Source organism: Solanum pennellii, chromosome 6 (assembly GCF_001406875.1).
Source record: "Solanum pennellii chromosome 6, SPENNV200".
NCBI lineage: Eukaryota > Viridiplantae > Streptophyta > Magnoliopsida > Solanales > Solanaceae > Solanum > Solanum pennellii.
The window spans coordinates 37234719-37248397 of record NC_028642.1 but is presented as its reverse complement, the minus strand read 5'-3'; positions in this window follow the sequence as shown (position 1 = coordinate 37248397).

The window sequence follows — 13679 nt, the reverse complement described above, 5'->3', positions numbered from 1 at the left end:
AGTTCAATATGATTGTGAGTCAACTCAATTTTGTGGATATTAATTTCAAAGATGAAATTAAGGCGTTGATTTTGATGTCATCTCTGCCTGAGTGTTGGGATACTGTGTTGCTGCGATTAGCAGTTCCCGTGGATCTGAGAAACTGAAGTTTGATGAAATCCGTGATGTTGTTCTTAGCGAAAGTATTCATAAACAAGAAGTGGGAGATTCATCAGGCAGTGCTCTCAGCGTTGACCGAAGGGGGAGAAGTCAGACGAAAGGCCAAAATCAACATGGTCGATCAAAATCAAGGAATCAAGGAAAATCCCCGAACAGATCAAACATGACTTGTTGGAACTGTGGAGAAAAAAGGCACTTTCGGACGAGCTGTACAAAGCCAAAGAAGAAACATAATCAGAAATGTGGAGATGACAATGATTCCGTAAATTCTGCAGAGGACATTGGGGATGATCTAATCCTTAGTGTGAACAGCTCGATTGAATCATGGATTTTGGATTCTGGTGCATCTTTCCATTCGTCTCCAAGCAAGGAGTTGTTCCAAAATTTAACATCTGGAAATTTTGGAAAGGTATATCTTGCTGACAATAAAGCCATAGAGATTGAAGGAAAGGGGGATGTTTGCATAAAGATCACCTCAGGAAATCAGTGGACATTGGAGGATGTCAGATATATTCCTGGGCTCAAGAAAAATCTGATCTCTGTTGGTCAATTGGATAGCACGAGATATGCAATAGAGTTTGGAAAAGGTTCGTGGAAGATTATGAAAGGTGCTATGGTAGTAGCTCGTGGCACCAAATCTGGAGCCTTGTACACCACTGCAGGGTGTATTAACATGGCCGCTGTTGCTGAAGGTGTTTCCGGTTCATGTCTGTGGCACAACAGACTTGGACACATGAGTGCTAAAAGAATGAAGTTTCTGGTTGCAAAAGGAGCATTAGAGGGTCTGAAGTCTGTTGATATGGGTCTTTGCGAGAGCTGTGTTATGGGCAAATAGAAAAGAGTAAGCTTCACAAAGACTCCTAGAGAACCAAAGAAAGTGCAGTTGGAAATGGTCCATACAGATGATGTTTGGGGACCATCTCCAATATCATAACTTAGAGGATCTAGATTCTATGTTACCTTCATTGATGATTTCAGCAGGAAGGTATGGGTTTTCTTTCTTGAAGCATAAGTCAGATGTGTTTGAAACTTTCAAGAAGTGGAAAGTTGAAGTTGATAATCAGACCGTTTGAAAGTCAAATACCTAAGGTCTGACAATGGAGGAGAGTATGACAAATCAGAGTTCAAGGCATTCTGTGCAGCTGAGGGAATCAGATTATGAGAACAAATCCTGGTAAGGCAAGATAGAATGGAATTGCTGAGAGGATGAACAGAACATTGAATGAGCGTGCAAGGAGTATGAGGATACACTGTGGGCTGCCCAAAACATTTGGGCGGATGCTGTGAGCAAAGCTACATACTTGATCAACAGGGGACCATCAGTTCCTTTAGGCTTCAAGATTCCAGAGGAGGTGTGGACAGGAAAAGAACTCAAGTACTCACACTTGAGAACTTTTGGTTGCACTGCTTATGTTCATGTTGATCCAGAAAAGAGAGACAAGCTTGATGCCAAGGCTGTGAAGTGTTACTTCATAGGCTATGGTTCTGATTTGTTTGGTTACAGGTTTTGGGATGACAAGAATAGAAAGATTCTGAGACATTGTGACGTGACATTTGATGAGTCTGTCCTGTACAAGGACAGAGAGCAGAACGTTCTAGAGATTACAAAGCAAGTGGGAGTTGAGGTTGAGTTGGAGAAGAGTAACCCTAGAGATGTCGAAGCAGATACTCAACCAACTCCTACTGAAGAATCTGAAGTGGAGCATGTTACACCTGAGCAGGTGTTAATGAGATCATCCAGAAACATCAGCGCACCAAATAGGTATTCACCTTTATTACACTATCTATTGCTGACTGATGAGGGGGAACCAGAGTCTTCTGATGAGGCCCTACAGGTGGAGGATTCGATCAAGTGGGAGCAAGACATGGATGATGAGATGAGGTCACTTGAGAAGAACGACACATGATTGTTGACTGAGTTACCTGCAGGAAAGAGAGCTAACCAGTTGGCAAAAGAAAGTTCAAGGCTCGTTTAGTGGTTAAAGGATATTCACAAAGGAAAGGTATTGATTATGTTGAAATATTCTCTCTTGTTGTGAAGTTAACCTCTATTCGAATTCTATTGAGTATTGTTGCTTCAGAGAATTTGCATCTAGAGCAAATGGATGTAAAAACAACGTTTTTACATGGAGATCTGGACAAAGAGATCTATATGCCGCAACCGGAAGGATTTGTGATTCCAGGCAAGGAACACATGGTGTGCAAGCTCAGTAGAAGCTTGTATGGACTAAAGCAAGCACCAAGACAGCGGTACAAGAAGTTTGACTCCTTCATGACCAAGAGTGGATTCTGCAAAGTTGAAAAGGATCCATGTTGTTACTTCAAGAAATACACTGATTCATATGTCTTTCTACTCTTGTATGTGGATGATATGTTGATTGCAGGATCTAGTATGAGGGAGATTAACAATCTGAAGACAAGGTTGTCAGTGTTAGAGATGAAATATTTGGGTCCAGCGAAACAGATTTTGGGGATGAAGATTTCTCGGGATAGATCTGCTGGCACTTTAAATCTATCTCAGGAGTTGTACATTGAGAAGGTGCTGAGCAGATTCAGGGTTAATGATGCTAAACCCGGACTACTCCATTGGCAAATCACTTTAAATTATCAAAGGAGCAGTCACCGAAGACTACCCAGGAGCGTGATCATATGGCACTTGTTCCATATGCTTCAGCAGTTTGGAGTTTGATGTATACTATGGTCTGCACTTGACCTGATATTGCACATGTATTGGGAGTTGTTAGCAGGTACATGGCGAACCCGGGGAAAGAGCATTGGGAAGCAGTGAAGTGGCTTCTGAGATATCTGAGAGGTACATCCAGTACTTCACTTTGTTTTGGCAAAGGCAAGGTGACTCTACAGGGTTTTGTGGATGCTGATCTTGGTGGGGATGTGGACTCGAGCAAGAGTACATCCGGTTACATTTATACCATAAGTGGAACAACAGTGAGTTGGATGTCCAGGCTTCAGAAGTGTGTTTCTCTTTCATCTACTGAAGCTGAGTATGTAGCAATAGATGAAGCTGGGAAAGAGATGATATGGCTGGCAGATTATCTGGTGGAATTGGGCAAGAAGCAGAGCGAGAAAATTCTTTACTTAGATAGCCAGAGTGCCATACAGTTGGTGAAAAATCCAGTCTATCATTCGAAGACAAAGCAAATCAGAAGGCGATACCATTTCACTTGCAGGGCAGTGGAGGATGGTGATATGTGCTTGGAGAAGATAGAGGGTTCAAAGAACCCGACAGACATGTTGACGAAATGTGTTGATGTTGGGAAACTGGGGTTATACAAAACCTCGGTTGGTCTTCTGCAGTTGTTGCTACAGATGTTGCAGGGCAGTAAAGATGTTGATGATGAAGAGATTTTTTTTTGAGAATGTATTTTTTGGCTGATTGAATCAGTCTCCAAGTGGGAGAATTGTTAGATTGTGGTGCCTGATTACTATATATAACTGTTTACGCGGTTTAACCTCCGCGGTGAGGTTGCTAGGGGGTTATAGGGGGCGGGAGCCCCCCATCCGAAGGAGGGGTTCGGTGCAGCGCCCCGACCTAAATTTAAGGTTGTACTATTTCTTCTCAATTTATTCTCTGTAACAAAAAATACTCTGATTTATCAATATATATACCCCATCGCCGTGGAAGTTTACTCACGGGGTGTTACCACAAAATATTGGTTTCTCTCTCTAGATCTCTCATCTTTTTTCTCTCTAAAGTTCTTGTGTTCTTTAATCATCAAGTGTGTGTGTGTGGATTCGATCCTAAAACTTGTAAACTTAAACTAATAAATTTCAAATCTAGACTTTGATTAGACCAGTTAGTTTAATGTTCACATTAAGGCCGGTATGTGATTTTCAACTTATACAAATTCGTCTTAGGTTTACCAAAAGAAATATTAATTGTAATAATTGGTTGGCTATTTCAATTCAAAGTAATCTAAAAATAAGTGAGAATTCATATGGTTGTATATTAAAAAAAAATAAAATGCGGGAGTACCTCCTTGACAATGACCAAAATCTCAGAGACACATCTTAACTTAACTAAGGTCTTATTACCCCCTGAACTTAATTTTTTCTAATTTTATACACCTTTTGTCTTACGTGACACACCCCCTGACTCCACGCAATTGAAGCGCATGGGAGATATTTGAATGCCTAAGTCAAAAAGGTGCACAAAATTAAAAAAAAAAGTTCATGGATAATATGACCTTACATTAATTAATGTATGTTTCTAAAATTTTGATCATAATTTAAGCGGATACTTCTGTATTTCCCCTTAAAGAAATAAAAGATTCTTCAAAAGGTCTCTTGTCTTACTTGTTGCTATGAAAAACAAGTTTATGGTTAGTTGGAGGAGTCGATGTTGTTTTTAGAATGGAGAAAAGAAAAGAGGTGGTTTGCCAATACGAGATGCTGATCATGAATACTTTGCAAGCTGTACTTCTTCTTGTGATATAAATAAATAACATTTTAAAGGGAGCTCATTTACTTGGTGGAATGGTAAAATTGATCTTTGAAAGTGGCCCATCTAGATAGAACAGGGTTTCATCATGCCCCTATGCTATTAACATGTGAAGAAGGTGCAACAAGGTATAAGAAATCATTCAGGTTTCTGAAATTTGGAGTAAAAATGCATCCTTTATTGATGTGGTAATGCAGAACTGGGCAGAAAATGATTCATTGAATTCTTTCATAGATTTCAAAGAGAATATAAAGAGAGTAAAACAACTTTGACAAAATGGATCAAAGATACTTATGGTGATACTTTCAAGCAACAGGTTACTAGAGAAGATATTGTCAAAACCAAAGAAAAGTTGTTCGAACAACATCCAAGTGTTGAAAACAAGCAAGTGTTTCAAAGAACTCAAGCTGAACTCAAAAGGTATTTGCACTTTGAAGAAATTTCCTGACGTTACAAGATTTTTTCACAACATTGTTAAGGGAAGAAGAAAGAAGCTCCAATTGCACAGAATTCAGAATGATTAGGAAAATTGGCTTTTGCGGAGGAAGGAGAAAATGCAGTGAACTTTTATCTTTATCAGTTCTTACAAAAAATAGATTCTTCTGATTTTTCCTTGTTAGGAAAGATTCCAGAAATAATCAATGAGAAAGATAACAAAATTCTTTGTAGGCAACCAAATCTTGATGAAATCAAAAAAGCAGTTTTCAATCTAAATGGGGACAATGCAAGTGGTCCTGATGGTTTATCATGTGCTTTCTACCAATGTTGCTGGGATAGAGTGGGTAAAAATATTTTTAAAACTATACAAGAATTTTTCGGAGGTAGTTCTCTTCCTAAATTCATTACTCACACTAATTTAGTCCATTTACCTAAGAAGGATCAGACTCGGTCTTTTTATGATTTAAGACCGACTAGTTTGAGTAATTTCATTAATAAGATTCTATCCAAAGTTGTTCATGATAAAATCAAAGTTTTTTTTAAACTAAATTTATCACCAACAATCAATCAGGTTTTGTTAAAGGTAGAAGCATAATAGAAAATTTGTTGTTGATTCTCCACTGTGATCCAACTTTTTTCATCAAGTATTCCATCCCCTACTGGTTCCTACGAATTTAGAGAAACAAATTCAACTTGTTTGAAACTGAGGTCAATAAGTTATTGTATAGATTTACTAATATATATATATACACACACACCTGCAACAGCCATATCCTCTGCGTTGACCGAAGCCATCTAGAAATCATAATGTTAATAGTTACTTTCCATACAAGATGTTTGAAAAACAGTTGAGTATTCCTTCAAATATGACAAAATAATAAATAATTCTTATCGCGACATTTTCATTTCTCTTGAGAAATTCTTGGTTAGCCAAGAGGTTAGCCTATTAGGAAGAGTATACAACATGATCATGCTGGTCTTAGTTCAACTAACAAATTGGTACCATTTTGTATATGTGTGTGTGTATTGGTGGAGGGAGAGTCATGTCTTGAGCTTTATATTTATTCAGAGTTTATACTTATGAAATAGAAGTAAAAATTGCATTAGCTTTGACATATGCTCACTTTGGATTGTTGAACCCATTCATAGCACCCAGAAGATACTCCTTATATGCAACAACTTCTTCCACTGTGTTGATATTCTCCACTTTTGGTTCATAAGAACTGTCAGGTCCAAGGGAACAAATTGTTATAAAAGAGGACATTTTTTAGAATATCTAAAAATAGAGTGAACAGCTCTTAACCTTCTTTTCTCCTTTGCTTCACTTAGTATTTTTTTGGAGCTCAGTAAGCTTCTCTTTATGAGCCTATTATAAAAATACATTAAAAATATATCAAGTTACAGAGTTTTTAGTAATAATAAATATAGGCTTATAATTACTAACTGAAGGTGACCCCCTTTCTAAATATTTCGCTATCAGAGTGATATATTTTAGGTGTTTTTAAGTATACACAATCAACACTAGTGTGGAAATATCAAACCTTACCTCAACACTAAAGCACGTTGCCCAATCATCAACATCGTAAAAGCACCCAACAAAAGTAACAAGAATTATTCAATCATGTAGAAAAGTACCACACAACAAAGAAATAAATCAACAGAAAAGAACTAGAGAGAAGTAGAGTGTCATACATAGAAATCTTTTCAATCATTCCTCTTTCAAATTTTGATTGAAGGAAACTCTGCATCAAATGCTGCAAAATAAGGTTCATGTTAAGGTCAAATGAAACTCCAAAGATTAATAAAAGATGTGTAAAATTTAGTACCTCTTCATCTGGATTTGGAGTGGATCTTCAGCAATAACAAAAAGCATTTGAGTTAGTCAATTGAATGAAATTGGTGAAGTCTAATTCATGAATTCGACATATTAAAATAAACATACCGTCGATTCAGTTCATCAGGTTGGTTCATTGCTGTGATCATAATTTCTTCAAAACTGAGCGATCAAAAGAAATAACATCATATTTTTTTTTATCATAAACGAAACATAGAACGTTCAAACATTAAATATCATTCTAGAAATCTCAATAACCTTTCTCCGCTAGAATAGCTGGTCACTTCACCATTTGGAGAAACCATTAACAGTGCAATATTTGTGTCACATAAAACCCCCAACTCATTTGACTTCTTAACAATACTATCTTTACATTTTGAGTAGAATTGTTGACGGGATACTAGATCCTCAATTTTCTTCATCATAATCTTATTGCGATCCATGAAATTAAATGATGCAAACTAGAATTGGAAGTTAGATGCAATGTTATTCTTCAATGAACTGATAAATATATAGATCAACACAAAAGGAAAAGGAATAAGTTAGCTCAAAGAATTTAATGCAATAACATGACAGTGTTAAGTAAAAGCACTTAATATGTTACAATCTAATAGACAATCAAATAATTTTTTTTAGAAGAAACAACTTTCTACATATGCATACAATCGATGAACAAAAATTTTTGGGCGGTAACTTGTTGAGAGGAAAATAAAAATAACTTCTAAGCTCCTTCCTTCACATAATGATGTTAGCCAAGTCCTATTTATCACTTTCCCTGGAAGTTTAATGGCAATATGATATAATTTTATTGTATAGAAGAATTTATATTTTGATATCTTAAGATAAGTACAACGTGTATGGGCCAATTGTTAAAGAATGAAAAAAGTCCCACATTCATGGTTAATGAGGTTTGTGAAATTCTCCTCCCTTTGAGCCAGATTTTGGGGTGTGAGTTAGGCTTAAGACATAATTTCACACAAATCACATTTAATAGAACTAAGATTATACTTCCTCTGTACCAATTTATGTGATACTTTTGTTTTTCGAGTGTCAAATTTATTCATGAAATTTTTTATTTTTTTCAATGAAATTTATATATTTATAAACCATTTAGAAAGTAATATAAATCACAATAATTGTAAATTAAAAATAGTTAAAAGATATATTAAAAATTTTCTGTCAAATATAGACTTGTTTGAATCTCGAACTCTAAAAAGTGTCACACAAATTTAGACAGAGGGAGTATATTCGTAAAACAAATTTATGTCAATATGGAGTAAACCTATTTCTTTTAGTACGATTATATCATTGCACGATAGGGAAACTAAAATATTTGGGTCAAAGTCGGAGTCAAGATGTTAAATTCATAGGTTCTAAATTTTAAAATCGATCAAGGCCAACATTTTTTAATTGTTAGGTGGGTTTTTGACACAAATATAGAGTCTGAATCAAACCTACTGAGGTACAACTGTATTAATAACTTACAATTTACATTTGACTAACTAATGATGAAACATGATATATAATAATGCTACAGCTACAAATAGTATAAGAAAAAAAAATTAGGTCATATCGTTTTGCTGTGTGACTTCCTCCTCTCTCGTTTATCAACTTTATCCTTGACCTAACAATAAAATATGTGATCACAACTTCTAATTTTTTTTATGTTTATATACTTATATTTTTAAATAGTAGATAAATTCGCAACGACTAGTGACACATGGTTAGAGACTCTTGGGATCTTTCTCTATATTCTATTAGCAACCCTTTTTGTGATAGGGTTCAAACTCGACATGCACTCAACTCATAACATGTCATGCTCCGACCAATATCCCATACAAGCGGAGGAAGTTCATACATTGAGTTCTATATATACCTATTCACAATATAGCTTAAGACTTTATCATGGACCCCTTTAATTGAAATCATCATCTCATACTAAATGGTGAACTTGTGATTGAAATAAACAAACTTAAGATTATTGAATCTGAATTGAGAAATTCATAAAGTCTAGCTAACATAAATCGTCACAAACTCACTTCTAAAGATGCAAGCATTTACCATCAATTCACGAATAATGCTACGTTCTCTCCCTTTGTAAAACAATTGTATTTTGAATTGAAGTAATACATATTCGTTTTCCCTCTATATCATATATAGGATTGTTTGGCAAGATACCTGGTTGCTGTTAAAATAGGATTGTTTTACCTGAAGATGACATGTCTTCTTACAAAGAAGGTCCTATTTGTCAGAAAAAAAAGAACATATCCCTTCTAGACTTCTGAATATCCCATATGAAGAACTGGCCTTGATATTGCCATCAGTTTGACATGTCTGGTGAGATTCTTAGAAATGCACAAGCACCCTAATGTCCTTAAATGAGACAGACCTGGTTAGCTTCCATATAATAACTTCTCAGAAGTAGTTTGATGACCTATTACACTACTCGGTAATCTGTTGATTAGATAAACTGCAACTAAGACATAGTGCCCCCCAAAACTTCAAAGGAATGTGTGCATGCATTTTGAGTGCCCTAGTTACTTCAAGTATATGTCTATGTTTTCTATCAACAACCCCATTTTGATAAGGGTATATGGACAAGACCTCTCGTGTATAATTCCCAACTCTTTGAACAAAGCAGTGCACGCAGAGTTAGCAAACTCAGTCCCATTGTGAGACCTTAATACCTTAACATTTCTCCCTAATTGAGTCCTAACATAGTGCATAAATAGTTTAAGAGAAATACACACATCAGACTTACGTTTAAGTAGAAATACCATTGTAAGGAAGTACTTGTTACCATAAAATATCGGTGTTTTATAAGGACCCCACAAATTAACATGAATCAAATCAAAACAAGTACTTCTTTTTATAATACTTGAAGGAAAACTAGACCTAGCAAGCTTAGAACAAGAGCAAAATGAGCAATTTGAGACTTAACACATACTGTCTTTGTTCATATCAAAGATTTTTGCAAGAACTATGGAAGATATATGACCTAATGTTTGATGCCACAACTCCATGTTAGAAAGTATTGTAGGGACAACAAATATAGACTTCTACTTTTTACTTTCAATCCCATGTGTTAACTGTACGTTGTAGCAAAAAATAGAATCCTCATTCCTGTTTACTGACCTCCTTCACCTTTACATTGTAAAGTTCCCAGAAAATATAAAAATGAGGAAAGAAGGTGACTGAACTACCTAGTTCCTTTATGATTTTACTTACATACAATAGGTTATGATTGAATGCAGGTAGGCAAAATATATTTGTAATAACATTTTTAGCTGACAAATCATAATTACCCACAAGAGTCACTTGAGTAGTGTTACAGCTAGGAGCATCAAGTTGTTTCGTAGACCCCGTAGACATCATATCCAAGTTAGAAACCGCATGATGTGTAGCACTAGTATCTACCATCCAAATTTTGTTATTTTCAGAAACAATAAATGATTTACCTGCAGTATTAACATCATTGCAACCAAACATAGGCTAATTTGACTTTTGCTAGAACATTTTTAGGATGTGATCATATTGGTCTTTTATGAAGGTATATCCTTGAAGTAGTTGTCAGACATCTTTCTCAGCTTGGCTTAATGACGTAAATCATTACGCATTCAGTTGCATAATTACAACCATTACCAATTTGAGACTCATCAACCTTTCTCCCCCACTCAGATTTCTGTTTATTTGTGTTAAGACCAGAATAGAAATGAGCATGGGGTGCTGAAATCTGACCATACTCAACAGACTCACTACCCTGAACCTTTCTTTTGGACTTGAAGTCAGGTGGATACCCAGCAGTTTTGCAGCAGAACTCCTTCATGTGGCCTCTACGCTTGTAGAAATCACAATTTGCACAAAATTCTTCTTAAACCTTTGACTCACCCCTGAGCTACTACTAGTTGTCCCTTGCGAAACAGTCTGGTTCTTCCTCTATTAAAAAATGACTCAACCCACCGGTGGCCACCCTTTTCTAGTTGTTGGTTTACAAGCATTTTGTTTATCAGGTGCATTCTACCAATGTTGCTGGGATATATTGGGTAACGATATTTTCAAAATGGTACAAGATTTTTTTCATAGGTAATTCTCTTCCTAAATCCATTACTCACACTAATTTGGTCCTTTTACCTTAGAAGGAACAAACTCGTTCTCTTTGTGACTTAAGACCAATTAGTTTGAGTAAATTCATTAATAAGGTTCTATCTAGGGTTGTTCATGATATAATTGAAGTTTAATCACCTAAATTGATCACCCACAATCGATCAGGCTTTGTTAAAAGGTAGAAGCATCATAGAAAATGTGCTTTTGACACAAGAGATTGTTATTGACATAAGAAAGAGGGGTAAACCATCAAATGTGGTCATAAATCTTGATATGACCAAGGCATATGATACAATATCTTTTTTTCTTCTGATGAAAGTTTTAAGAAACATGAGGTTTTCAGAATTGTTTGCTGATTTGATTTGGAGATTAATTTCAAACAACCGGTACTCAATCTTGATCAATGGCCAAACACATGGTTTCTTTCATTTCACTAGGAGAGTGAAACAAGGAGACCCTTTATATTTGTCTCTCTTTATATTATTAGCAAAAGTGCTTTCAAGAGCCCTAAATACGTTGTTTGAGGATGATCAATTTGTGGGATATGTTTTACCAAAATGGAGTGCTAAACTTAATAATCTGGCTTACGCAGATGACACTATTATATTTGCTTGAGTTAATAGGTACTCTTTGAAGAGAATAGTATTAATTTTGCAGGACGTTCATAAAGTCGACAAGTAGAAAAGTGCTTTGTATTTACATCAAAGTGCAAAGGCCCGCGAATCACCTAAATAAAATATGTTTTAGAGAGAAGCATAGGCTAAAAAATTAATATTTTTTCTTCAAAGAACCCTAATCCCAAAAGTTCTCTTCTCTCTCACACACAATAAAAATTTCGCGTGAATAGCAGCAGCTATGGCTGCTTCACCCTCTCCCCGACCTATGGTTGTGGAAGAGACAAACGTCACCCGTAATACAGGTCGTAATATGCTTCGTTAATCAACGGAAATCAACAATCTAGTGAGAACTCTCTCAAACTAGTCAATCTTTTACATGGAGAACCCACAGTGGTTTTTCACTCCAAAGACCTTGTAACGTTTATCACGAAGGAGAATCTTATATTCGCTCTCATAGCCAAATTCTCATATGGAAGGATTGAACTTCCAGATTTACGAAAAATATTGCCTCAACAATTAGGATTTAAGGGTGAATGTAACATTGGGTTATTAGATTGTCGATATGTGCTGTTGCGGTTCACTTTGAAGGAAGATTATATTGCAATCTTTTCAAAAACTAGTAGGTTTATTAAGTTTGCTGGTACTGTTATACTGTTCAGTATCCAAAAGTGGACTCCTTCTTTTTGTCCTAGAGAAGAAACCTCCATTGCAATGGCATGAATTTCTTTTCCAAGTTTACCATGTCAATACTTTGCTCGTAATGCTCTGTTTTCGATGGCTTCAGTAGTTGGGCATCCTCTAGAAGTGGATCGAGCGACCAATGATAAAACACTACCTGTTAGAAGCTTTTAAAAAGAATTAGAGTTCAATTCAAAAATTAAGTCACCTATGACATTACAAACGTATGGCAAAAATCAGGTATGATTATTCACCATATTATTGTAATAGTTGCAAACCTCAGGGGCATAGAGAAGCTGATTGTTGAACTCTCACTGATGGTTAAGTTGATGACACGGTCAGTGACAAAATCTAATTCAAACAGGTTGGAAGTTGGTGAAAAGGTTGATGAAGGAACAAATAATGATTTACGGATAGGGGTTGAAAAGAGTGATGTTCAAGATCAAAATTTTGGTGCCCCAAAATTCTGTCCAGCATCTGGCAGTGTTAGACGACTACTCTGTTAGGACCGAAAATAAGTAGGTGTAAATGCGGAAGCTAGCAAAGCAAATCTTGAAAGATCACGAGTAAGAAGACAACGAGAAATATACCAAAAAATACAAAAATTTAACGTTGTTCGATCAATCGACCTACGTCCATAAAGGAGATTAGCAATCCACTATAAATATGAGAGTACAAAATACAGAGAGAAACAACCTCAACCAATTCACTCAAAATACATGGGAGGTTCACACAAGTGATAACGTATCAAGCTTGCGACCTATAAATTCTCCGCTAACCAAAACTCTCAAAGTCTTTAAGACTACATTGTGAATGCTTGTTAATTTAGAAGGAACATGTCTTTCACGACCCAAAAATCACGAGTCGTGATGGCACCTATATTCCCAACCAATTGGTAAGCCAACTAACATATTTTAACAAACTTAACTAACTAATGAGTGAAAAAAAACAACAACAAGTCAAATCTTCATTAATGAGTTCCTTATAAGTACGAATGCGGAAAACGGAAAAAAATACTACCCAAGAATTGGTGTCATAAGTACAGGAGCTTCTAGAATACGATCCAAGTCTGAAACTAAAATAACGAATCTAACATAAGGGATATCCTGTCTTAATACTGAATAACAGAATACGTAAAAGATAGAGGGAGATGTGGGGCACGGAACAGCCAAGCAGCTCACCACAACTCCAAGACACTCCAAACTCAGACTCAAACTGCTCCTCTAGATGTTCTCCTACTCGGAATCAAATCTGCACCACAAAGAGTGCAACAAGTGTAGTATGAGTACGAAACCACGTGTACCAGTATGTCTCATTGACCGACAACGAAGAAGTAGTGATGGGAGTTTATATAAAAAAATATAAATTCTTCAATTATATAAGTATATAT